The 25887-nt window shown below is 39.0% G+C and overlaps 1 protein-coding gene and 1 non-coding gene across 2 annotated transcripts in view; one reads left to right on the top strand and one right to left on the bottom strand.

Annotated features, from left to right (window-relative positions):
• NKAIN3 (sodium/potassium transporting ATPase interacting 3) overlaps window positions 1-25887 on the bottom strand; it is a 733696-nt gene that overhangs the window by 288066 nt on the left and 419743 nt on the right. The gene's annotated exons all lie outside the window — the stretch shown is intronic.
• On the top strand, window positions 20579-20691 carry LOC149456188 (small nucleolar RNA SNORD10). Its single transcript, XR_016313950.1, has one exon. It is a non-coding gene; the product is annotated as a small nucleolar RNA SNORD10 (small nucleolar RNA).

Below are 25887 nucleotides of genomic sequence, written 5' to 3'. Positions count from 1 at the left end.
AGGCAAGAAGCCAGAGAGTTTCTTGGACATCGAACATTACTTCATGGAACAGTATTTTCTGGACATCATGGGATATTTATTTTTTGGACATTGTGGGACATTATTTTTATTTTAATAATGACTTTATGTATGATATATGTCTAATTACTATTTCCTATTTTTTACTTTTCTTTTTCTTAAATTATGTATCTCTTACTCATACACACGAGGGAGGGAGAAGCTGGATATCTGGGGGGACCCTTATTTTGAAGGGGCTTCTAGACTCCAATAATCCTCCCTGCCAACCACGGCACCCACCAAGCCAGGGATATAGGGATGAGGCCAACATGGGGATAAGCTGCTTTTCCAGGGGGAAACACTGATGCTCTATCCTGTAAATACTTCTGTCAAACTGCAGGTATTCCATCCCTGGGGTAGAAATAAGTGGGGAAGGTATGTAGCAGAGTTTCTAGTAAAGCCTGGAGAGGTCCACTTTGAGATTTATATACCATCATGTCATTCATTTTCATATCTGAAGCCTCTGATCCATCCCTGCCTCTTCCTGGCAGGAAATTCAACTCCAGGTCAGACACAAGCTAGTGCGCTGTTGCCTGGTGAACAGACAGGATTAAATTGACTAGAGCAAAAGGTTTGTGATATCAGGAAATTGTGCAATTTGTGGCTGACAAGCCCTAGGCTTATATAGTTTGTTAGGTTCTATTCTGTGTGATGGTTGTGCTGGGAAAACTAGGACTGTTTTTTTATACTTGTTTTGCGTACAGTCTTTGTGGTATATCCGTATGTATGATCTACTGTATGGTGCAGCCTGATTTGCTTGGGGGCTTTATTTCCTTCTTCTTTGTGGTTTATATGTTGAGCCCTGAGGCTAGCACACTTAGGTGGTGATGTCCACATTTTTCCTTTAATTGTTGTGAAATATAATGTACCCTCAGTACCCTCATTGCTGTTTTCAGTCACGTGATAGGATGGATTTACAGATTCAGATTATAACAGATGCTATTTGGTTACTTGTTCTATTTAAGGGACTGAGCATAACAAAGGACAAAGAACAAGAACTCATGGGAATCAATCACATTTTACGTTTGTTAGATAAGTTACAAGATTCTTATTACTTGCTTGTTTATGGGTTGCTGCAATTTGCACAGCATCACTTCCCTTTAAAGTGAACCTGTCACAAGGTGCCTGTTATAATTAGCACCACAGTGGCTGTTAAATGTGCTGTTATATAAAGAAAACAGGCAGGTGGGCAGACATTGTCCCAGAAGTCAATACACTTAAGCTCCTAATAACAAACAGTTCTCAAATCAGCACACAATGTTTTTGGTGAATATAGTAAAAAAAGTAAAATATTTAATTTTCCAGTATGATAAATGTAATGCCATTGTGCAAAATATGTGATATTAGTTTATACATAGTTTATTTGGCATACCTCTAATTTCATGACAGTATTCTCCCTGTAGTCAAGAGAGATAAAGACTTGCCATTAGACCTGCATGAAATGAAATCCAGAGATAAAGAGTACATATGTCAGCCCCAAGGTATCCTTAGAAGAGACAATTTTTCCCATTATCTACCCTAATGTTGAAGTTATCATGACCTGTTATTTTTGCCAGTATTTATAAAAAATACTATTCTGCAAGACTATCTTTACCCATGGCTATATAATGTAAACCATTTATTTTTACATATTGTAATAATTACTGCCCTATTGTTTATAAAGTATATGAGGGGCTACTAATCCAGACACAGTATATCCACTATAGAATATATATAGAGTGAGAATAAGACAAATTATGTTTTTTTTTTCTTGAGTCAATGGATGGGTTTCCTCAGTAAGCAATTGTATGTAACAACAGGGCCATTATCAACAGTTAATGGCATTTTCTGGACAGACAGATATGATAACACTCATACATTGCACCTATTCAGACCTGCTTTTTTTGCTTTGTTGGTTTTCTAACATATTTCACCAACTGTTTTCCTGTACAGTTATGACGCTGTGATCTAAAGGCCAGCAAACCAGAAGAATTATGAAGGGACTTTTGCAAACTGAGAATAGTATTACCATGTTTTTGCAAAGGCTGCAAACAAAGCTGGCAGACTTTCTCAAAACTGCCGAGCTGGAACAAAACCAGAGATAGCTTGCAGAGGAGAGAAAGAAAGAAGCTTGAACAAGCATTTCAAATCCTCATTTTCACCACATTTAGTCCTGTGCTAATCTGATGGATTACATTTGCAAAATGTTTATTTCTCTGCTTCATAAATAGGGAAATTAATCTACATGTGGATAACTCATCAATGTAGACGTTCTTTTTCTTGATCAATTAAAAAATAGGCATAATGTGAAAATGGAAAAATAGAAATGAGAAACTGGAAAACTATCCATTCCCAATGTTATAGAGCAGGGATCTTCAAACTTTCTAAACAAAAGGCCACTTTACTGTCCTTCAGACTTTAGCAGTGCCAGACTGTGACCATTGGCAGTAGGAATTGTCCTGCGGCACATGGAGTAAAGAATTCATCTTTGGTATCACTGGGAGGAATAGTGCTTTGTTGTTGGTGTCAGTGGGAGAAATAGTGCCCCATCATTGGTATCAGTGGGAGGAATAGTGCTTTGTTGTTGGTGTCAGTGGGAGAAATAGTGCCCCATCATTGGTATCAGTGGGAGGATTAGTGATTCGTTGTTGGTGTCAGCGGGAGAAATAGCATCCTATTGTTTGCGTTAGTAGGAGATATAGTGACCCATTATTGGTGTCAGTGAGAGAAATACCTCCCTATTATTGGAATCAGTTTGAGGAATAGTGCCCCATCATTGGTGTCAATGGGAGAAATAGTGCCCTGTTGTTGTCAGTAGCAGGAATATGCCCCATTGCTGGTGTAAATGGGAGGAATAGTGTCTTGTATCAGTGGGAGGAAAAGTGCCCCAAGGGCCAGATAAAGGAAAGCAAAGTGCCGCAGTTTGGAGACAACTGTTATATAGTAAACATGTCCTTTCATTGGGATGTCACCACTTATTGTCTAAAAGTGGCAGCACAAATAAAGAAAAACAATTTCAGTCCCAACCTGGCTAAGAAAAGGTAGATACCCAATGATGCTGCTTTTTTCTTTAGCCAAGAAGAGTCTGAATCAGAAGTTTCTTTCCGTCCTTACTATGGTTTGATGCATACAATTCTTAACTATTTCAGTAGCTTTTAAAATCTAAAAGATTTTGCCAATGGTGAATGTCAGGCAACACAGATACTCAACTGATACAAGCTGAATATAAATAAAAACACAATTTAAATGCCATCCTTGATCTTTACAGACCATGTATAAGATGACACATGACAGGCTAAGTCACATCAGACGTGGAATAACATGCTTTGTGGAAATATACAAAGTAATATGAAATCCAAGCTGTAACCCAGTTCAATTATGTCTTTATGTGATTTGATGTGTTCAGAACTTGTTGGCTGACTTGATTTCCATCTTGTAATTTAAAAATAGAGGACAGGAGTTTTTCATCACCATTCACAAATATCACAGTAAACTGTTTTCCCAAATTTAAATAATCAATTCAAGCACATTATGTTTCTTCATTGACAGTCTCATGCTCCATAAAATATAAATGTAAATCTACAGGTTACCACTGTTCTATTAAAATAAGTATAATAGTGATGCACAGCAATAGCAGAAAAAGTTAAAAAATAAATGCAACCAGAAAACTTCACATTGGCCTTCTTCCTCACATTACAAACCACATTGAATGCGTTATGATAAAAGCACATGGGTTTCTGCTCACATGAGGATGAGAAAGTGCAAGATAAGTTGTTTCCTTTCAGTCAGACTATCTCTGGGGGGCCCATTCACACCAATGCAAATGTTATATGCATTGGTATGCTACGGTGCCATTAAGGTTGCTTGTAGATTGATCAGTTTTTTCGTTCAACCAACAAGTTGGATGAAAAATTAAGTGACTCTATTCCCCCATCCACACAGTCAATGTGGATGGGGGAATCAACCCCCTGACCTGTTGTAATCTGACAGTGGGGAGACTTCCCCACTGTCAGAACATACTGGTCAGCACTACAAATATATGTTGCGCTCCTAAATACTTCTCAATAAATAATTAAATTATTACCATTAAATTAATTCAAATTATGATACAAATAACTAATAAAAGTGTATAAATACCAAAAAATATTTAAATAGATAATTTCAACTAATCAATCTCCTCCAAATAAATATCAAAATAATTCCACATAAAATACTCCTCTGAAAAAATATTTTCCCAAGTGCTCATAAATCATTAGTGGCATGATGTACTTACTAATACCCTCTATTTCATTTATATTCATAATACCCTCATTTAATATAACAAAAATAATAAACCAACTAATAACACTCAACTAAAACGCATTTAAATGATCCCCATAAACAAAAATAACCAAATGCTCACAAATAACTAGTAGTGATTAGTATGAATCCAAACATCATCAAAATAATAGTCCCATTGAATAAACAATTGTTTGTATATAGTGACTTGGTGCTTGTTGTTCCTCAATTTGTGACTTTTGTGAATCCTTCAAATAGTGAAGATGTGCGCTCACCTCCTTTGATGCCTGCAATTAGGCTATACACGCTTTCGGTTCACTTTCCCTGGAACCTGCTGGACATATACTTTTGTTGGTAAACTTGGGAGATCCTTCCTTTAGGAGTAATGGATGTATCCTCTGGTGGCTGATTATCCCCTCAGGGATTACACACTCCTTTTGTTATCTCAGACCTCTTAATTATCCTCTCCTTGTGTTACTCCGCATGCAGGAAGAAATAGAGGACATAGTGCTTTACCTTTTAAAACGTTTTTATTCCCACCATCCAAGTAATAAACTCACATTAGACAAGTTTAAATAACGCAATATCCCATTGGAAATCCTCTGCTGGCCTCTGAGTCATACACCTGCCGTCTATCGTGTTGTGCAGCTCCTCTCCGAGTGATGACGTAGCCCCTCCCCTACGCGTTACGCCTCCAATCACGTGGCTTCATCAGGGGGTTGTGCTATCACAAAATACAAAATATTCTTCCCAAGTATATTGCCATATATTTGAAATGCTACAATTTTGTCCATATTCAATATATTTCAATATATATATGCAGTGGGGCAAAAAAGTATTTAGACAGCCACAAATTGTGTAAGTTCTCCCACTTAAAAAGATGAGAGAGGCCTGTAATTGGCATCATAGGTAGACCTCAACTGTGAGAGACAAAATGAGAAAAAAAATCCAGACAATCACATTGGCTGATTTGGAAAGAATTTATTTGTAAATTATGGTGGAAAATAAGTATTTGGTCACCTACAAACAAGCAAACTTTCTGGCTCTCACAGACCTGTATCTTCTTCTTTAAGAGGCACTCTGTCCTGCACTCATTAGCTGTATCAATGGCACCTGTTTGAACTTGTATCAGTATAAAAAGACACCTGTCCACAACCTCAAACAGTCACACTCCAAACTCCACTATGGTGAAGACTAAATACTTTTTTCCCCACTGTATATATATATATATATATATATATTATATATATACACTGCATGTTGAAATGTGTTTTTATAACAAAATATGTGAAAAATATGTTTAAAAATGCATTTCAAATATACTGTGTCTTTAAAAATACAAATATTCATTTCAAAATGCAGTATATATGTATATATATTTATTGAAATATATTTTGAAATATATTGAATATGGCCAAAATTGTAGATTTCAAATATATGGCAATATTTTTGGGAAGAATATTTTTTAAAATATATTTAAAATATATTTTTCTCTGGGTCCCGGCTCAGACTGCTCACTTTAATCTGACTGGCAGAGATAGGTGTTTCTGGAATTGTGGTTTACGTGGGGATGTCTTGCTCATTTGGTGGTCGTGACCGCGATTGATAGGCTTCTGGTCTAGGGTTTTTGGTTTGCTGCAAACGTTATTTCCTATTATGGTACATAGGGATGCAAGGGTGGCCCTCCTGCATTGCCCAATTTTGGGTCTGCCTAGGTCTCAACAGAAATTGGCATCTGACCTATTCATTTCAGCCAAATGTGCTAATCTCAAGCTTGGAGAACCCCTTTGGTTGTCTTCCAGGGGGTGAAGACAAGGATGAATGCTATGCTGATCAATGAACAGATGTCTAGCGTTCTTCAAGATTCTCATCGGAGATTCCTTAAGGTTTGGAAACCTTGGATACGTTATTCCCTGCCATCCCTGCCTCCTACTAGCTATGGCCTCTTATAGTCGTTGCCTGTGCTAGCCCTGGATCCGTGACTCTTATAGTCTTCCTTTCTTCCATGTTTTCTCTCTGAATCGTTCTATCTATCTTATTTATTTCTATATTTTTATATTTTCTTTTTTTCTATCAGTTTGGGTTTTTTTTTTCTTTTTCCTTTCCCGTATGTTCTGAGTTGATATTTCTCGGTAGAGGTTTTTCCTCTTTGTTTTATTTTTTGGTAATATGATGGATTGCTGCTGCTACTATTTGGCTCGGCTTTTTGCGTCCCTCCTTGATGTCATTGGACGTTCCATTATTTGGCTGACTTGTATCTGCTTATGTATGTTATTGTTCTGCTCTGCCCCTGCGTAGGCGTATCATGAGCTTGTTGTATTATAACAACAAAAACTTCTTTAATAAAAATATTGAAATAGAAAATATATTTTTCTTCCATATGGGTAGGTATGTTTGCAGCACATTCATTCAAATGGGCTGCCCTAATGTAAAATATGTGTATCAAGACATAAAACACATACATTAAACACACCATAATGAACCTCTCTGGTGTAAATGGAAACTGATGGCAACCTTGGACAGCACCATACTGTGAAGAGGGAGGAGTCACTGCTCTGACTCCTTTATTTGCTTATGTAATAATCGGCTAGATTTATGGAGATCTGTAAAAAAACACATTTTACAACAAACTGACAAAAATTACTGACAAATTAAATTCTAACTCCGGCTAACACTTACCAAAAGTTTTTTTTTTCTTGCAAGATAAAAATTTTACATGGACACCTTGGTCTGTTTAGGGAAGTTGAAAAATAACACACTAATGCAGGCCATACATGGGTCAAATCCCAAACGATTTGTCGAACAAAAATCGAACATTTTGTGCGTTTTGTAATCCAGTGGTGATTGATTTTAAAATTCGACCAACCAAGTCTTCAATTTCATCTCATGTTGTTACGGAAAAGAAATTTCATGGCCAGGGATCCTCTTTTCTTTCCAGGTTACAGCTAATGTGCATTTCTTTATTGATTATATTTCTCGCACGATTCTCCCATCATTGATTAGAAATGACTTAATTTTAAAAAAAATTTCCAACGTGCCCAATCACTTAAACTCAATGGCAACACAAAAATCATCCTTTGCTGAGGCCCCACTAATGGTCAAAATTCTAACAATAATTCAAAACGGCGATTTTCTACAGAATAATCGTTCAGAATTTGACCCATGTATGGCCAGTTGGCAGTATCAACAAGTATTAAACTTACTTAGAGGGGGAACCTTGTTAATGCTAGTGACTAAAATATGTTTAGTTTAATTTCGGATACATTTGTAATGCTATTAATTTGGATTTGCTGATTCACTTAGTTTCGTTTCCAAATTTTCAGAATAAATCAAATTCGAATCAGTTGAAAATGTATCGACCCACCTGAATTCTCTGTGAAGAATAGCTGGTTGGTAAGGAGCAGGCTGGGAAGCCGGACGTCATGTCCTTCCCCACTGACAGCTTAATGTAAACAAAAGAATGCTGGCAATGAAAAATAAAGAAAAAAAAAGTGTGCCCCCCCCCCCCAATATCAATGCCTTCCTCAGGCGCAGAGTTCTTTTCTAATTTTTTTGTCGGCGACCAGAATTTATTGTAACAGACATTGGATCTACTTTGTGCGCCATTTATTTTTTTGTGTTTTTTTTTTTACTAAAGGACTTATCAAAAACTGTTGTGTTTTAACTTTCTTTTTTGGTGAATGAGTATGGGTACAATGTACCCCTTGTTCATTTACAGGGGGGGGGGGAGCAGAGTCTGGGAGCCCCCTTGTTAAAGAGCCATTTTTTTAATTTTGACATGGAGTTCCCCTTGAAATGCATACCAGATGGATGGGGGGATGGGGGGCTGCACTGTTTTTTTCCCTCAATTTTATCATTGCCTGCATTCTTTTGTTTACATTCAGCAGTCAGTGGGGAAACCCACAGACAGATAATTGAGTCATAGGATGTTAAGGATGTGGCAGTCAGCTTCCCTTAACTCTTCTTAACAACCAGCTATTCTTCACACAGAATTCAGATCAGTTGATACATTTTTGACTGATTCAATCACTCTGAAACTTTGGAATTTGTTGAAAAAAAAAAATAAAACTAAACAAATTTTAACAAAAATTCATTGCTGTTATTCAGAAATTCCGATACATCCAAATCTCTGAATAACCAAAAATTTGTTCAAATTTAGATTTGAACCGAAACAAATGTCTGCTTGTGACACACTGCATTATATATATATATAAACAAAAATAAACTTTGCTCAATTTTTTCTGGTGAGCATGGTTTGTTACTCTCCTTTGGGAAAAAAGGAAGATCACACTTTTTGTAACAATAGGCACAGACTTTTTGAAAGTGAGTGTAGGATATTTGTAGTCCACACATTATTGGACTTTGCAGACCTTTTTGGCTTGATATTTAGCACAATAATACTATATTTATATCTATATATTTATTTATTTTTTGCACAAGGACATTTGCAGTATGTGCACAATTGGAGTGATACTTTGCACATGAGATATTTATATTATCCTTGCACTAGAAACCTTTGGGTTTTCTGTATGTGTGAATATTTTGGGATTGGAAAAGATGATTGATTTCATCAGCGCTGTAATTTGTTATATTTACTTATGCTTGTTTTTGGTACATGGAATGCATTTACAGCTGCAAAAAGCTCCAGGACAGGAAACTGGGCAATGTTGCCCAGAAGTTATATGCCACATGGTCAGATGGAAGCACAGTGTTGGCTAGCAAAAGAAAACACAGTAGGGAATTTGAAGCATCAGGACCCAGGCGTGTTCTGGGTGCTCAGCAATAGCAACGCACATGATTAATGCACCCTAGACAGAACTCCTGTTACTAGTACAGTAATCAAATGTCACAGCCTACAAGGTTTCTATTCAATATGAATTTTTTTTTTCTTAAATGGTACCATCATTTCTACAAAGAATGACACAGTGCATAAGTGATCCGCATAAGTGACATGCATAAATTATTTGATATACATACAGTAAGTGGCATGCATAAACATCATACATAGTAGAAATGCATACGTGGCATGACATACAGTATATAGGTTACATGCATAAGTAACATAACGTAAGGGGGCCAGCCTGATCATAAGTTGACAGCAATGAGGAAAGACAGGCAGGACACGTCTGCTCTAATAAAACAGAATTGCCCACTGTTCTCTTCCACCCTGATGAGATTACCTTAGCAAAATCGACGATCAGACTGTACAGGGGTGGTGATGGGACTGGACACTCTGCTGAGGATAGAGCAGTTTTAAATGTCTGGTTCCCTGGATAGGATATGGCAAAGAAAAAGCCTCTGAAAGATAACATTAATGGAACATCTGACAAGAATGCTGCTGAAACGTAAATGGAGCTAAAATTAATAAATGGTATATATTGTATGTGCCAAACAGACTAGTGATTATTGGTTTTGGTCAGAGTGGGGCTTTGAGTGGGACCCAAAATTCTAAAGATCTACCAGGAAAACATTGGACTGACTGATCTAGTTTCCCCATCAGTCATTAAAGGTTTGCAGTAAACCTGCATTGTTGGATTCTTTTTAAGCAGTTTACCTCTTTTAGCCCATGTTTTTCACATTATTAAATGCAAATCTGTTTGGAAAGAAATGACCTATGTTTACTTATGTGGAATAGTATCAAATATATTGACAAGCAGAGAAACAATGATCTAGGAAGGAAGTCAGGAATACATAAAATGTATTTGTTTTCCTCCTGAAATCCATACAAGGAAAATGACTGTAAAAAGAAAAAACACATCAATTCTAATAGATCGGATTTCAACTGTATATTGCAAGAAACCTGCAATGAGATACCAGAGATATTGACCTGTTTTATTTGGTCGTCTCTACTTAGTTTCTCAGATATCCATATACTGCTCATGATTTGCTATTATTTTATCGAATAAAAGTGGACACCTGCTATGTATCCTCTCTGAAACTTTCTGCACTGACAGTCAGTGGACAACTTAAAGGTACATTCCAGATTGAAAAGGAAGATATCACTTTCAAACTAGCTGAAGGCACATAGCCTACTCCCAATTTTTTCAAGGGGTGGTGTGCAGAAATGAAACACAGAAGAGTACAAAAAAAGTGCATGTGAAAAAACACACACAAAAAAGTGCACCTAAGGGTGTGTCTCTACTCCAATGTTTTTCAACATTTTTTCAGTCAAGGCACCCTTTAAAATTATGGACAGTCCCGAGGCACCCTTTAAAATTTTGGACAGTCTTGAAGCACCCCATTCTAAAATGTGAAAAACTATTCTAATAGTTTTATATAATGCAGCAACATCCACACATGTAGGACACCCAACATTATACGTGATTTATGCTTCCAAAGCAAATACACTTTTGCACAATGGTACTCAGTAGTATTCCAGTGTTTCTCTTCCCCCTCAGTTTTTCTCCATCACTGAGCTAATGTGACCCCAGCACTGATGGAGAGGGGCAGGGGAGGGTCAAACTAGTATGCTGTGCAGGCAGCTGACATCCTCCTTATAAACTGATGATGCCATTGGTTGTTAGGACGCCAGTGATTAGAAGGTCGTAATGGTGCACAATAAAAACCTTTGGCTTTGTGTAACTAAAAGGCAGGCTTGTTTCACCTGCTGGCTTGTATACAAGTTTTGGGAAATTTTTTTACATTTTGCCAAGGAACCCCTGAATAAACCTCAAGGCACCCCAGGGTGCCGGGAACCCTGGTTGAGAGAGGCTGCTCTACTCCACCTCCCAAAGAAGTAGGACTCTATCCTGATCCCTTGAGGCACAAAACTCCTGACAGGGGCAAGGTTCAACATGGTCCACCAAGCCAAAAGACCTGGTGGACCCCTATCCTCATGCTAAGCCAAAACCGACCACCGAGTACTAAGTGAGGGGCTCTCCCAAAGGGACATCTCCTGGTTCAGGGGAGGAAGGAACCTAATAGCCTTACATCCTCCCCCTAGACTTCAGTGTAGGCCCAAACACCCACAGCCTCCATTCTAGTGAAAAAAGAAAGACAGACAAAAGTGGAAATGACAAAACAGTGAGAAAACTAATTTAAATAAATAGTGTCAGTGCATGTGCAATGGCTAGGCCTTGCGGCCTGTTAGCAAAAATTGCCTCAGAGTTAACCTAGCCCAAAGAGGCACTGTGCGGGAAAAAAAACATCCCTTGATAACCATACAGTGAGGAACAGAAGTATTTGAACACCCTGCGATTTTGCAAGTTCTCCCACTTAGAAACCATGTAGGGGTCTGAAATTCACATTGTAGGTGCATTCCCACTCTGAGAGACAGAATTAAAAAAAAAAATTCAGGAAATCACATTGTATGATTTTTAAAGAATTTATTTGTCTTGCACTGCTGAAGATAGGTATTTGAAGACCTAAGAAACAGCAAGAATTCTGGCTCTCAAAGACCTGTTACTGTGCCTTTAAAAAGTCTACCTCTACTCCACTCATTAATCTAATTAAGTAGCACCTGTCTGAGCTCTTTAAAGACACCCGTCCACCCCACAGTCAGTCAGACACCAACTACTACCATGTGCAAGACCAAAGAGCTGTCAAAAGACACCAGACACAAATTTGTGGACCTCCACAAGGCTGGAAAGGGCTACGGGGCAATTGCCAAGCCGCTTGGTGAAAATAGATCAACTGTTGGAGCAATTGTTAGAAAATGGAAGAGGCTAAAGACGACTGTCAGTCTCCCTCGGACTGGGGCTCCATGCAAGATCTCACCTCGTGGGGTATCACTGATGATAAGAAAGGTGAGAAATCAGCCCAGAACTACAAGGGAGGAGCTGGTCAATGACATGAAGAGAGCTGGGACCACAGTTTCAAAGGTCACTGTCAGTAGAACACTACGCCGTCATGGTTTCAAATCATGCATTGCATGGAAGGTTCCCCTGCTCTAGTCATCACATGTCCAGGCCTGTCTGAAGTTTGCCAATGACCATCTGGATGATCCAGAGGAGGCATGGGAGAAAGTCATCTGGTCAGATGAGACCAAAGTAGAACTTTTTGGTCTAAACTTCGCTCGTCGTGTTTGGAGGAAAAAGAAGGATGAATTGCATCCCAAGAACACCATCCCTACTGTGAAGCATGGGGGTGGTAAAATCATGCTTTGGGGGTGCTTTTCTGCGAAGGGGACAGGCCGACTGCACTGTATTAAGGAGAGGATGAATGGGGTCATTTATTGTGAGATTTTGAGCAACAACCTCCTTCCCTCAGTCAGAGCATTGAAGATGGGTCGTGGCTGGGTCTTCCAACATGACAACGACCCGAAGCACACAGCCAGGATAACCAAGGAGTGGCTCCGTAAGAAGCATATCAAGGTTCTGGAGTGGCCTAGCCAGTCTCCAGACCTAAATCCAATAGAACATCTTTGGAGGGAGCTGAAACTCCGTGTTGCTCAGTGACAGCCCCAAAACCTGACAGATCTAGAGGAGATCTGTGTGGAGGAGTGTGCCAAAATACCTGTTGCAGTGTGTGCAAACCTGGTCAAGAACTACAGGAAACGTTTGACCTCTGTAATTGCAAACAAAGGCTTCTGTACCAAATATTAACACTGATTTTTTCAGGTGTTCAAATACTTATGTTCAGCAGTGCAAGACAAATAAATTCTTTAAAAATCATACAATGATTTCCTGATTTTTTTTTAATTCTGTCTCTCAGAGTGGGAATGCACCTACAATGTGAATTTCAGACCCCTCCATGATTTCTAAGTGGGAGAACTTACAAAATCGCAGGGTGTTCAAATACTTCTGTTCCTCACTGTATCTATGAAAACATTAATTTGCCCCGGGACTTTAAATGAGGTGCAACGTGCACAACAATTGGATACATAATTACCAATGTATTGGTTAATAGGTACAATTCTCAATATATTACTAAAAAACAGATAAAATAATAATCTGATTTGCAGTTGTTCCATGGCAGTATATTTCATACATGATTAAAAGATTCTCAATATAAATACATGATTGGATTGAAGATTGCATCCTAAAACTTGACGCTTTCCATGAATCTGTGTAATTTCCTCAGGAGAAGATACACCCATAATATTCTGTAAAGCAGAACATCAATCTATGGAATACAGTTGATAATGACTGATATTAGTTAAACCTCAAGAGCCATTTAAGGGATTCTATACTTACAAATCAGCTAAAATAAACTACACAATAATATGGGCAATATAATGGATCTGATTTATTCCTATTCTATCCAGGCTATACCCCCCTCTGTTTGTCCCGTGGGGTCCTCGCGGGTTCTACTTCCACAACTACCGGGTTCGACATTCCTGGCGGTCATGATTGTGGAAAAACAACCATGTGTATTTTATTTTAAGTGGATTGCACTTTATTCGTGGGTAATATATATTATTGCAGATATAGTGGTATATCACAGACACATATGGAACTTCAGCAACAATGGACCCCTACAACATAATACCACCCCAGTAACAACAGAACCATCTCAGCAACAATAGACCTCCAGTAGCAAGAACATATCTCCCAGCATCAATACATGAACAGACCTATCCCTCAACAGTAGATTCCTCCCAACAATAACTGACCCCCCAGCAACATAAGCCCCGCCCCCAACAACAACAGCTTCCCCACAGCAATAGACCTCCCCAGAGACCCCCATGCAAAAATATACCCCCTCCAGTGATAATAGATCCCCAGTAGCCAGCATCAATAGACCCTCCAGCAGGGCTGGTGCTTCCACTAGACAAATTCCAGCTGTAGCAGGGAGCTGGCTAGTGACAGAGTGGGATGTGTCCAGCGCTGGCTCCGCCATCTTCTACACAGTTGGAGACAATCAATAGGCGTGGTGTGCTTTGGTTTCAGGGTTAACCCTTTATGAGTAGGATGATCAGGGCCTGATGTATATGAGAGGGAAGCGGTGTAGAGCTGGGAGGCCGCCTGTACTCACTGAGAGCCACAGCCTGGACTCCGCTCCCCGGCAAGAGCCATCAGAGGTGAGCTGGGCCTTGGAGGATGGCGGGTCATGGAGATGACAGGAGGAGTACTGGGGAGGACAATGGTCTTGGTGAGGGAAGCGGATGCTGATTGATTGTGTGGGACGCTAACACATCATGAATGATCCTTCAACTGAGGGGATGGGCGGCACAGGGGGAGGAAGAAAGAACAGAGGAAGTTGCCGGGTGTCTGGGGCCACTGTAGCAATTGAGTTGTCTCGCCTTCCAATGTTCCTCTCAGACTCTTTCCCTTACTACAAGCTGGCTAGCAGCTGCTGATCACTGTGGAGTTTTGTAACTCTGTCTCTTTTTTTGTTGTTGTTTTTTCTCTGTCTGATTGGTTAATACAGTTAATTTATATTTGGTTAATATATGTTTTATCTGTAAAAAGTCAATCAGTGAAGCTTAGGGCGTGGTTGCCAGCATCCCTATTTTCATACAAAGAGAATTTTAATCTTACATTTTTGTGGGATTTTTAAGGCAACTTTGAAACATATACAAAAAAGTAATTTGTAAAAAGATCAACATTTTATTTTTTAGCAAAAAATTTTTTTGTTTTGACACAGTATATCAGATAGGTAGTACATATTTGACCAACATCAAAAACAATGGTTTATAACAAAGCATTTGGTACACATATTTGTGGTTTCTACAGTATGTATCCAGTGGTATCTCTCAAAAGCTGATATCCATCCTGCAACCTCAAGTTTGACTGCAGATATATATTTAGCCTGGGATCCAATGCGTCTACTAAGGTAAGGGTGTGCATCAATTTTTGATTAATTGATAATTATTGTTATAGGGTGGTATCCTTTCCCTGAAGAAGAATCTGTACTAATGTATTCGAAATGCGTTGGTTCCCAGGCTGAATATATATCTGCAGTCAAACTTGAGGTTGCAAGATGGAAATCAGATTTTGAGGGATACCACTGGATACATACTGTTGAAACCACAAATGTGTGTAGTAAATGCTTTGCTATAAACCATTGCTTTTGATATTGGTCAAGTATGCACTACCTATCTGATATACTCAATGTGTGAAAACAAAAACAATTTTTTGCTAAAATAAAATGTTGATCTTTTTAACAAATTACTTTTTTGTATATGTTTCAAGGTTGCCTTAAAAATCCCACAAAAATGTAAGGTTAAAATTATCTTTGTATGTTTCATCTGTAATATTGATGCTGGTTGCATCTTATGGCACTTATTTTTGCAAATTTAAAGAAATTTAGCTGTTTCATGGTTTGTTGATTTATTATTTTCTACTGTTTTTAAAAATGTTTATTTAGGTATTTATTTATTTGGGGGGGGCGCAAGTAGCTGGTCTTGCCTAGGATGCAAAATAGTCTATCACAGTCCCTGCCCTCCAGCACACCCCAGCACCTCGTCATTACATACATTCAGTGCTGGAGGTGCTGGAACTGCTTTCCTCCACATTCCTGCTGACAAAAAGCCCTGCCTGATGGTAACCATTTTGGAAAAAATACCATATGTAGTTTATTTTTGCTAATTTGTAAGCATAGCGTTCCTTAAATGCTCCTTGAGTTTTGACTAATATCAGGCATTATCAACAGTATTCCATATTTCAAAATTGATGTTCTACTTTACAAAATATTATGGGTGCATATAGTCCTGAGGAAGTGAACACAGATTCACAAAAGTTTTAGGATGCACTCTTCAATCCAATCATGCATTTATAGTGGGAATATTTTATTCATGTATGAAATATACTGTCATGGAACTACTGCAAATCAGATTGTTATTGTTTTATCTGTTTTTTAATGTAATATAATAAGAATTGCACCTATTTATCAATAAATTTATTTCAGATTCTTATATACCGCCATCAATGTACACAGCACTTTACATATATCTATTGTACATTCACATCAGCCCCTAACCCTCAAGGGATGTACAATCTAAGGTCCCTAATTCACATTCATACACATACTAGGGCCAATTTAGACAGGAGCCAATTAATCTACCAGCATGTCTTTGGGTGTGGGAGGAAACCGGAGTACCCGGAGGAAACCCACACTGGCACAAGGACAACATGCAAACTCCAGGCAGGTGGTGCTGTGGTTGGAATTTGAACCAATGACCCTAGTACTGGCAGGCAGAAGTGATAACCATTTAGCCACTGTGCTGCCCATAAATTGCTAATTATGTTTGTATCCAGTTGTGCGTGTTCCTCCTCATTTAAAGTCCCAGGGCAAATTAATGTTTTCATAGTTATGGTTTTCAAGGGATGGAGGTGCACCACTGGGTGAATTAGACCACTTTCTATTTAACCAACAGAGATACTATACAGCCAGTCATTCCTACCAAAAGGCCAAAATGTCTGCATAGCAGTCCTACTGCACACTGATAAGAACCAATAATACACTTGATCTTAGCCAAAAGGTCTTCTTCCTGATATTCATTTAGTTCTGCTTATATGAATGACCCTACACCTGGGGCTGGTCATAGATGGTTTGAATTTTGGTTAATTCCTGCTAAATCAGCTGAAATTTCAGCTGCTGGTGGCTATGTAAGCTCGACCTAGCTCGACAAAAATCTGTTTAAAAAATAGACTGAGCTGGGTGCAAAATTATCTACACAACAGCGATTGCTTTCTATCATATGCAGCCAAAGTCCCACTGTATTTAAGCAGCCATAGATGCACTGACTGCTGAATAAAACAGCCAGCAGTGCAGATTCCTCTATCCACATTGGCGAGCATACATGGGAGATTTAAATGATCTGACCTTGTTAAGCTAGTGGGCTGAGTGAGAGCCTTAAAGCCATGTATTCCCAGTTTATGTCTGTGACCTGTGTGTTCCTGATTCCAGCACCACTCTCACTACAGCTAGACTCATGGACATTTTGGCATCACTATTTAGTTATGAGGCTGGTCCCTGCCTGTATGGAATGTCAAAACCCCAAAGAGCTTGATTTAACAAAGGCAAATAGACTGTTCATTTTGCAAGGGAAATTCAGAGAATGAGGTAAAGCTCTGCTGTCTTCCATCATTTAAAATGGTTGTAAAGGCAGAAGGTTTTTTTTTACCTTCATACATTCTATTCATGAAAGTAAAAAAATCTTCTGCATGCAGATCTCCCTCCACACACCTCCCCCCCTTATACTTATCTGAGCCTGATCTCGATCCAGCAATGGGCTCTCTTAGGTCTCTCCCTCCTCATTGGTTCAGAAACTGCATTGCTGTCAATCACAGCAAGTGAAGAGGGAGCGGGGGCCAGGCGGGGCTAAGCCATGCTCTGTGTGTCTCAGACCAGAGGAGGAGGCTCAGGATAGAGCACGCAGGTGTGCCACCATAGGAAGTGGCTTCCTATGGTGGCACTCCAAAACCATTGCACAGAGCAGGTAAGTATGACATTATGTTATTTTTAAAAATAAAAAATGAACCTTTATAACAGCTTTAATCATGTGCAAGCAAGAATACTGTGTTTTTTATTTTCCTTTCATGTGATTGGGTATTCTTTGCACAGTTAAATGACCGCAGTCACTATGCTCTGGGGAAAATTACCTCATACAGTAAGCAGCCTATTTACCTAATAAATCAATCACAAATAGTCTAATGCTTCCTATACACCAGCTAAATTTTGTTGGAAAGTTTACATTTTTGTAATGGTTGTTCAATTTTCAATATTTAGTAAGATCAAATCACCATTTGTTTTCAACCACAGTGAAAATGTAATGGAGTAGAATGGAATATTTTCTCAAAGTAGCAAAATTCTAACTGTGAATGTAGTTTTCATATGGGAAAAATCATACATATTGTAATGGAACCAGTTTAATACATTTGGGATTCCATTCATATAGCAGGTGCGGATGAAATTTAAAAGAATTTCAAAAGAAATTATGGAGTTTACTCAATGATGGCAAGTTTCTGGGTAGAATAGCAATCTGATGGCTAGTTTTAATTTCTACCCGAAGCTGTTCTTTAAATAATACTGCAAATCTAAATTTCCTTGTGTATCAAGATTTGACTGCCAGAACATCATTGCAACATACATATTTACTTTACATATTAAGGTTGCTTTAACCTATTTTAAACCACCACACATTCAGAAATAGTACACAACACCACAACCGGTTGCACTCATTTGATCTGAATTGTTCATGCTCAGTTAACCCCTTGGCACTGACTGCCTCCCAGCCCTTTAAGGGTTCTATAACCCGGGAGATGAAGATGGGCCTTTAGGTTAAGTGACTGCTGTGATTGGCTGTCACAGCAGTCACATGATTGGAAAGTGCCTAATTGCAAGCATTCATCAGAAGCGTATTGATCACCACCAGCTACCATGCTGGGAGCACACAGAGAGCGCACTCTCAGCATGAAAAGTAGTTTTAACAGGGCCGCATATATGAAGCCGCTTGGCATTAAGGCCAGGGGCTGGTGTCAACTGGTTCAAATTTAACTTAAAAATTAAAAAGATTGCTTGCTCTCTACCTACTGATGGGAAGTTTCCCCTCATTTCCTGTCACTGCAACTGGTGTCTCCATTGGAAGACCTATGCACATTTCTTGTTCTGGGTACAAATCTAAAACTTTGGATTTAACCCCACTTTTTTGTGACAATGGACCCTGGGCAAGAAGAAAACAACGAATCTCAGACAGAGGTTCCAACACTTTCCCAAATTAACTTGAGAAATCAATGCACCGATAAAATCAAATTATCTGGAGTAGCCGTGTTTTACAAACACTGTATTTTCCTTTTCTGATCTCTCTTGCACTTTATTTTTCATTTAAACATTCCCCAATTGATCTCTTGATCTAGTCGAGATTCTTTGGCCTGGTTCAATCATACCTGTCCTAATTACTTTGTTTTTTTATGTCTGTTTTATTTTGCACAGTGTGACAGATATATGGTCCATCCTTTTACTATTTTTTTTATTTCTGCTGTCTATTCTGTATTTGGACACTTTCCTCTAGTCTCACTACACTTTATGTTTAATGCCAAAAAGCTTCCCATTGATATAGGACAACAAACTCAAGAAGCAAAATTTGGCGTTAAACATGGCCAGAAAATTCAATCTGTAGAAACTGGAAAGAGCAAGAAACACTTTTTAGCTGGCACCATAAAGAGATGTAAACCTAATCCGCTGCCAGGGCTATCAGTACTTGGTACATTTGGATATGGGAAAGCAGGTGATACATGCCCCTGATTTCCACAGTTTAATGGTTAGTGCCTCAGTGGCCCAATTGCTATGCCCAAAGTCATGTGAGGATAGGGGGGATTGGACATTTCCTTTGTAAAAGACAAAGCCTACATGAGAATTTGGTTCTGCAGAGGTGGATTGAGTGGTAGGAGAACATGGGAAAGGTAAGTATAGACATGTTGTAGAGCTTTTTTTTTTTTATCAAGGGAACATGTCCAATTTTAGGCAAACTACAAGAGCAGTGGTGACTGGTCCATGTATGCACAAATGTAGGCGCACTGGTGAGAGTGGGGAAAGCATACAGAGGTACAGTGAGAAGAGGTGGGGTACAGGTGCAGTGGTGGAGCCATAGTAAGTGGTGAGTGAAGGGGGAAGACAGGCACAGTGAATACTGAGAGAAAGTAGACTGCAGATGCAATGAGTCCTGAGAAAAGGGGGGTTTGTAGCTGTGGCAATTGGTGAGAGAAGGGGGCTCCAGGCATATGAATGTTAAAAAAGAGGGTTCTGCAGGCATGCTGTGTAATCAGAACCCTGACTATTCTGTTTTATCTAAACTCTGGCTGTACTGTGTAATCTGAGCCCTGACTATACTGTGTAATTTTAGCCCCAACTATGCTGTTTTACCTGAGCCCTGACTATACTGTGTAATCTGAACCCTGACTATACTGTGTAATCTGAACCCTGACTATGCCGTGTAATCTGAGTCCTGCCTATACTGTGTAATCTTAGGCCTGAATATGTTATGCAATCTGAACCCTGACTATGCCGTGTAATCTGAGCCCTGACTATACTGTGTAATCTGAGCCCTGACTATACTGTGTAATCTGAGCCTTGACTATACTGTGTAATCTGAGCCCCAACTATACTGTTTTACCTGAGCCCTGACTATACTGTGTAATCTGAACCCTGACTATACTCTGTAATCTTAGGCCTGAATATGCTGTGTAATCTGAGCCCTGACTGTGCTGTGTAATCTGAACCCTGACTATACTGTGTAATCTGAGCCCTGACTATACTGTGTAATCTGAACCCTGACTATACTGTATAATCTTAGGCCTGAATATGCTGTGTAATCTGAGCCCTGACTGTCCCGTGTAATCTGAGCCCTAACTGTGCTGTGTAATCTGAGCCCTGACTGTGCCGTGTAATCTGAGCCCTGACTATACTGTGTAATCTGAGCCCTGACTGTGCTGTGTAATCTGAACCCTGACTATACTGTGTAATCTGAGCCCTGACTATACTGTGTAATCTGAACCCTGACTATACTGTATAATCTTAGGCCTGAATATGCTGTGTAATCTGAACCCTGAGTATACTGTATAATCTTAGGCCTGAATATGCTGTGTAATCTGAGCCCTGACTGTCCCGTGTAATCTGAGCCCTAACTGTGCTGTGTAATCTGAGCCCTGACTGTGCCGTGTAATCTGAGCCCTGACTGTGCCGTGTAATCTGAGCCCTGACTGTGCCGTGTAATCTGAGCCCTGACTATACTGTGTAATCTGAGCCCTGACTTTGCCGTGTAATCTGAGCCCTGACTGTGCCGTGTAATCTGAGCCCTGACTATACTGTGTAATCTGAGCCCTGACTGTGCCGTGTAATCTGAGCCCTTACTGTGCCATGTAATCTGAGCCCTGACTGCGCCGTGTAATCTGAGCCCTGACTGTGCCGTGTAATCTGAGCCCTGACTGTGCTGTGTAATCTGTCAAGGCTCAGATGACAGATTGATTAGGTAATGGCTACAGAGAGGCTACAATGTGGCTTGACGAGCATATCTGCAGATGTGTAGGGGTGTCACTAACAATTAGTGGCACCTCTGCACAGTAAAGGGGAGCATAATCATACAGAAAACAGAGCTTGGTTGGACAGCAGTTAGGGCTTAATATCACCTTTTCAAAAATCCTTAAAGCAGCATTATACCACAAAACAAAAAAAAGTAATATATGGCATTTTACCATTCCTTAAAGTGGAAGAAAAGACTTGAATATAAATATACCACCCACATTTATTAAGGAAATCTACGCCACTGTTTAAATGCTAAAATGTTAAAATCGTCATGTTTGTACTTTTTTTTTGTTTATATTCCTTTGTTGTCACAGATCAGGATGTCCCTCCTTTCATAGTGTATGGGCAGCCAGTAGGAATTCATATTTGGGCCCAGCGATGTCACTTTCAGAAGTGATGTACCTGCTCCTCTGTAGATGTGGGATGGGGGTAGCTACATCTCATTCCTGTCAGAGTTCTTTCAAGAATGAAGATGCTTGTGTGCCCCCATTCATGAGAAAACATGTGATGTCATGAATGAAGTGGGTTAAGGGTAGAAATGGGTGGGCCAGGCAGGATGTGGCTGCGCTTCTTGCACAGACACCAACAATGGTACCAGGAAATGTCTGTGAGCAGACACATTTGGCTGCACAGGGACACCAGTGAAGGAGAAGAAGGTTGCTGACTGTTCCAATTCCAATAATGTTTTTTATATATATATATATATATATATATATATATATATATATATATATATATATCATTTTTTTATATTATACATATAAATAAAGGGCAGGTTTTTACATTTTTAACTGGAATTCCAATTTAAATGTGATGGCTGCCTTTTTCTTTTCTTTAGGCTTTCTAATTTTCTATTTCACCTCATGATCTGGCCAGTAACACACTCTACACTGAACACTGTAACACACTCTACACTGAACACTGTAACACACTCTACACTGAACACTGTAACACACTCTACACTGAACACTGTAACACACTCTACACTGAACACTGTAACACACTCTACACTGAACACTGTAACGGTCACTTTTTTCTGGACAGTTTGGTCTGTTAAGGGAAGTGGAAAACTAACAGACTGGCTGGAAAACCATTTGAAAATTAAGTTAAAAAAAAAAAAGAATGCACCACAACATCTAAGAATCGGTAAGTTGCAATATAATAAATTTATGTTTTTAGGTTTAATACAACTTTAATTTCTTAGAAATTATATTATGTACATGTAAACTCTAACTGAATGACATTTAGTTTGATAAAGCATTGTGTATTATAAAAAGCAGTGTTCATTTTCAATAATAAGATATTTTTTTCACCATTTTTCAACCTTAGCACAACAACACTGGTATTTCTCTGCAGCAAATTCCAGAGTACATGTATACAGCAACTAACGGTAGTAACAGCGGAAGAAGCCTATGGACATGGATGATCATAGTCGCCTTTGGGACAAGATCGCAACACACAAGAACAAAAGGGAGACAAAGACAGAACATTGTCATCCTATCAAAGGAAGTACCTGAAAAGGGAACTTCATGGGAGGATCACAATGCATTATTTAAGGCTAGGATCACATCTATGTATGATGGGAATGCACTCAAAATCATGTGTTTTCCCATCACGCACAGAACACTTTTGGAAGAATCAGGGCAGCCTACCGAAATGAATGGGCTGTCCTACATGCAACGCGCAGGAATGCGTGCACACATGGTCACACCCGTAGGTATGAATCTAGACTTAAAGTGATATTAAAGGCATAAAAAATATAAACATGTTATTTATGTTATGTGTGACAAACTTAGTGCCCAACCCTGCCCTTCTCAGCAACTCATGACAAAGGACCTGCCAATCTCCCACCACGCTGTCACTTGTGTGACAATGCCACTCTCAGCTGCATCCTGCACAAAGATTTTCCAGCTCACGGGACCAAAATCTGTGTGCCAGCAGCCTGAGAGCAGTTATCGCTGGGTTAGATTAATTAGCAATTAACCCTTCAAACTCCAAACTGCCACCAGATAGCTTTGGGCCTATCAAAGTTTCACAATTTTAGAAAGAACAAATGTGAACAATAAACATCTGTAATACACATTGCCACCATAGACAGGTATATTCAGAGGATTATTATATACAGTAGCATTCTTCAAGAGACAGGGATTCTTTAGTTTGCATTAAAAGCCTTAGAGATAGTTTTAACACTTTTCAAAATAGGGTTTATTAATGAAAAGGTCAAATGGTGCAATTAAAATATTTGCAGAAAATATGTTACAAAGAAATAAAGAGAACAATAACGCAAAAGAGAAATAAAAGAAAAGAGTTAAGGGGGAAGAATACTTGCAAGGTCCTGGTTTTTGCAGAGTCCAATTGTCCAAGCAAAAACATTGCCATGGCTCTCTTGAGTGTTCCTTGGATGTTAAAATGAGAGCTTCCTTAACAGGTCCTGTCATCCCCTTTTCTGTGATATCAAAGGAGTGTGGACAGAGACCAACTGACCCATCATCTGGTTTAAGGGATGGGTGCTGGGAGGTCACTAAGTTTATGACCAAGTCCCAACTACAGTTTTATACTAATATTAATAACTTTCAGTATGTGCAAGTGGTATTCTAGAAACTGGCAGATTAATATTCAGAATTATATTTTGTATCCAGTGATATCAAACACAGAGTACCGTGTTAACCAGGATGGAGGAGACTGCTTTCTCTTCTTTTGTATGTGCTAACATAGTCAGGTATGATCTTGATTTGTTCTGTATGATATTCCACATTCAAATATATACCTAATATTAATGTGTTCTGTTCCTGTTGAATTCTATGAATTGTACATGGAATTGTTAAGTTGTAGAATATATGTTTTATGGCACTCTCTGCATTCCTAGAGCTTTAATGGCCTTACACAGCATGTGTGTAGGCTTGACTGAGCTAATATTGTTTTACAATAGGTCAGAGGGAAGACTGTTTCTTGGTTTGTGGAAAAAGACATCCTGCAGACCTCAATCAATGTTTTACAGCTCTTCCCAGGTCTGTTTGCTTAGTTCTGCTGTCCCTGATTGAGATAAGAGGCTCTTTTGAAGGTTTTTATTATGTTATGAATACAAATTCCATAGTTTGCAGGAGGGAGTAAGATCACTGCTCATGACTAACAAAATGGCTGAGACCCTAACAAGATTGCTGCCACCTACAGCTTTCATGTCCCTATTGTGCACAATCATTACACTCTGTGCAGTGGTTTTGTACAGAGCAGCCCTGATCCACCTCTTCTCGGGGTCCCCCATCGCAGCTCCTGGCCCCTCCCTCCTGCCGAGTGTTCCTATAGCAAGCAGCTTGCTATGGGGCACCCAAGCAGACTCACTTCCGAGCCGATGCTCTGCATGTCCATTCACACAGAGTTCGGCGTGGTCTCTCCTATTTGGCTCACTGGCTGTGATTGACAGTAGTAGTAGCCAATGAGGAGGGAGAGTTCCGGGAGAGCTGCTGCACATTGCTGGATTGAGAGGGGGCTCAGGTAAGTATTAAGGGGGCTGGGGGGGGGGGTTTCTGCACACAGAAGGTTTTTTACCTTTGTGCATAGAATGCATGAACGTAAAAAACCTTGAGCCTTTACAATCACTTTAATGAAATCAGCAGATTTAAATATATTTTCAAAAATATTAAAACTTACTTGACATTTCTTTAACTTGGTAAAATATCATATTTTAGTGTTTGAGCCTACAATAACTTTAAAAGAATAAATAATAATAAAAAAGGTGGTGCCTATCTCTGTTACTACTGAAATTTTACAACATATAATTTTCTCTAAAACCACATGCACACTATGAACGAAGAGTTCTCTTGGTAATGATATACACATTTGAGGGGGATAATAGTTCACTATGATTAAACATTTCTCTGTCATAGAGAACTGCCTTGAGGAATAGCTTATACAGAAAATGACTCGATGCAGGTTTTTTTTCCTTCTGTTATTGTAACAGCACTGCAAAGGTTAGCATCCATTAATATACAGTATGCCTCGTTTTTGAATACCAAACAGCAGAATGATTAATACAGCTGTGATGGGTGCTCAGTAGGAATGATTTAACCATTAACTGGTTACATTAAAAAACAGGAGCTGGCTCTTGCTACTGAGCTGTATAGGTCAGAGATGTCACAAATCTTCAAATATTGGGGTTGAACTGCATACTGAATAGTCTAAAAAAAAAACAAAATTAAGTCTGTGCATTACCAGTAAATTTATAGAGTGGCAAAAGTTCAAAGTGCTTCCAAGAATGTGCAGCCCGTATAGGTGATCTGGATTTAAGAATATACTACCTAAGCTCACTCACTGTTGGGCAACACAGCAGAGATACAGTACGTTACTTTGATGTACTAAAACTGAACTATCGGCATGTGAACTTTAATAATACCAATGTATATTTCCCAATGTACCTCATCTTATATGAGTAGGGTTGCAGGGAATTTAAAATTCAATAAATTGACCTTTAAAATGTTTTACCAAAAAGGTTAATGATATATATTGTTTCCTAATTATTAAACGTGTCATCTTATATGTTTGTTTTCAAAATTAGTTAAAAAAAATAGAAAGATCTTGACATATGATGTACGCTTTAAGGTGAATCTGTCATAAACAAAATATGGCATTGCCAATGTTGTCCGATCTTTGTTAAACTAGGAGGAACCCAGT

The sequence above is a fragment of the Staurois parvus genome, unplaced genomic scaffold (assembly GCF_062004578.1).
Source record: "Staurois parvus isolate SC_StPar_1 unplaced genomic scaffold, SC_StPar_1.0 ptg000371l, whole genome shotgun sequence".
NCBI lineage: Eukaryota > Metazoa > Chordata > Amphibia > Anura > Ranidae > Staurois > Staurois parvus.
The sequence above is the reverse complement of the archived record's forward strand: the minus strand, read 5'-3'. Positions and strand labels throughout refer to the sequence as shown.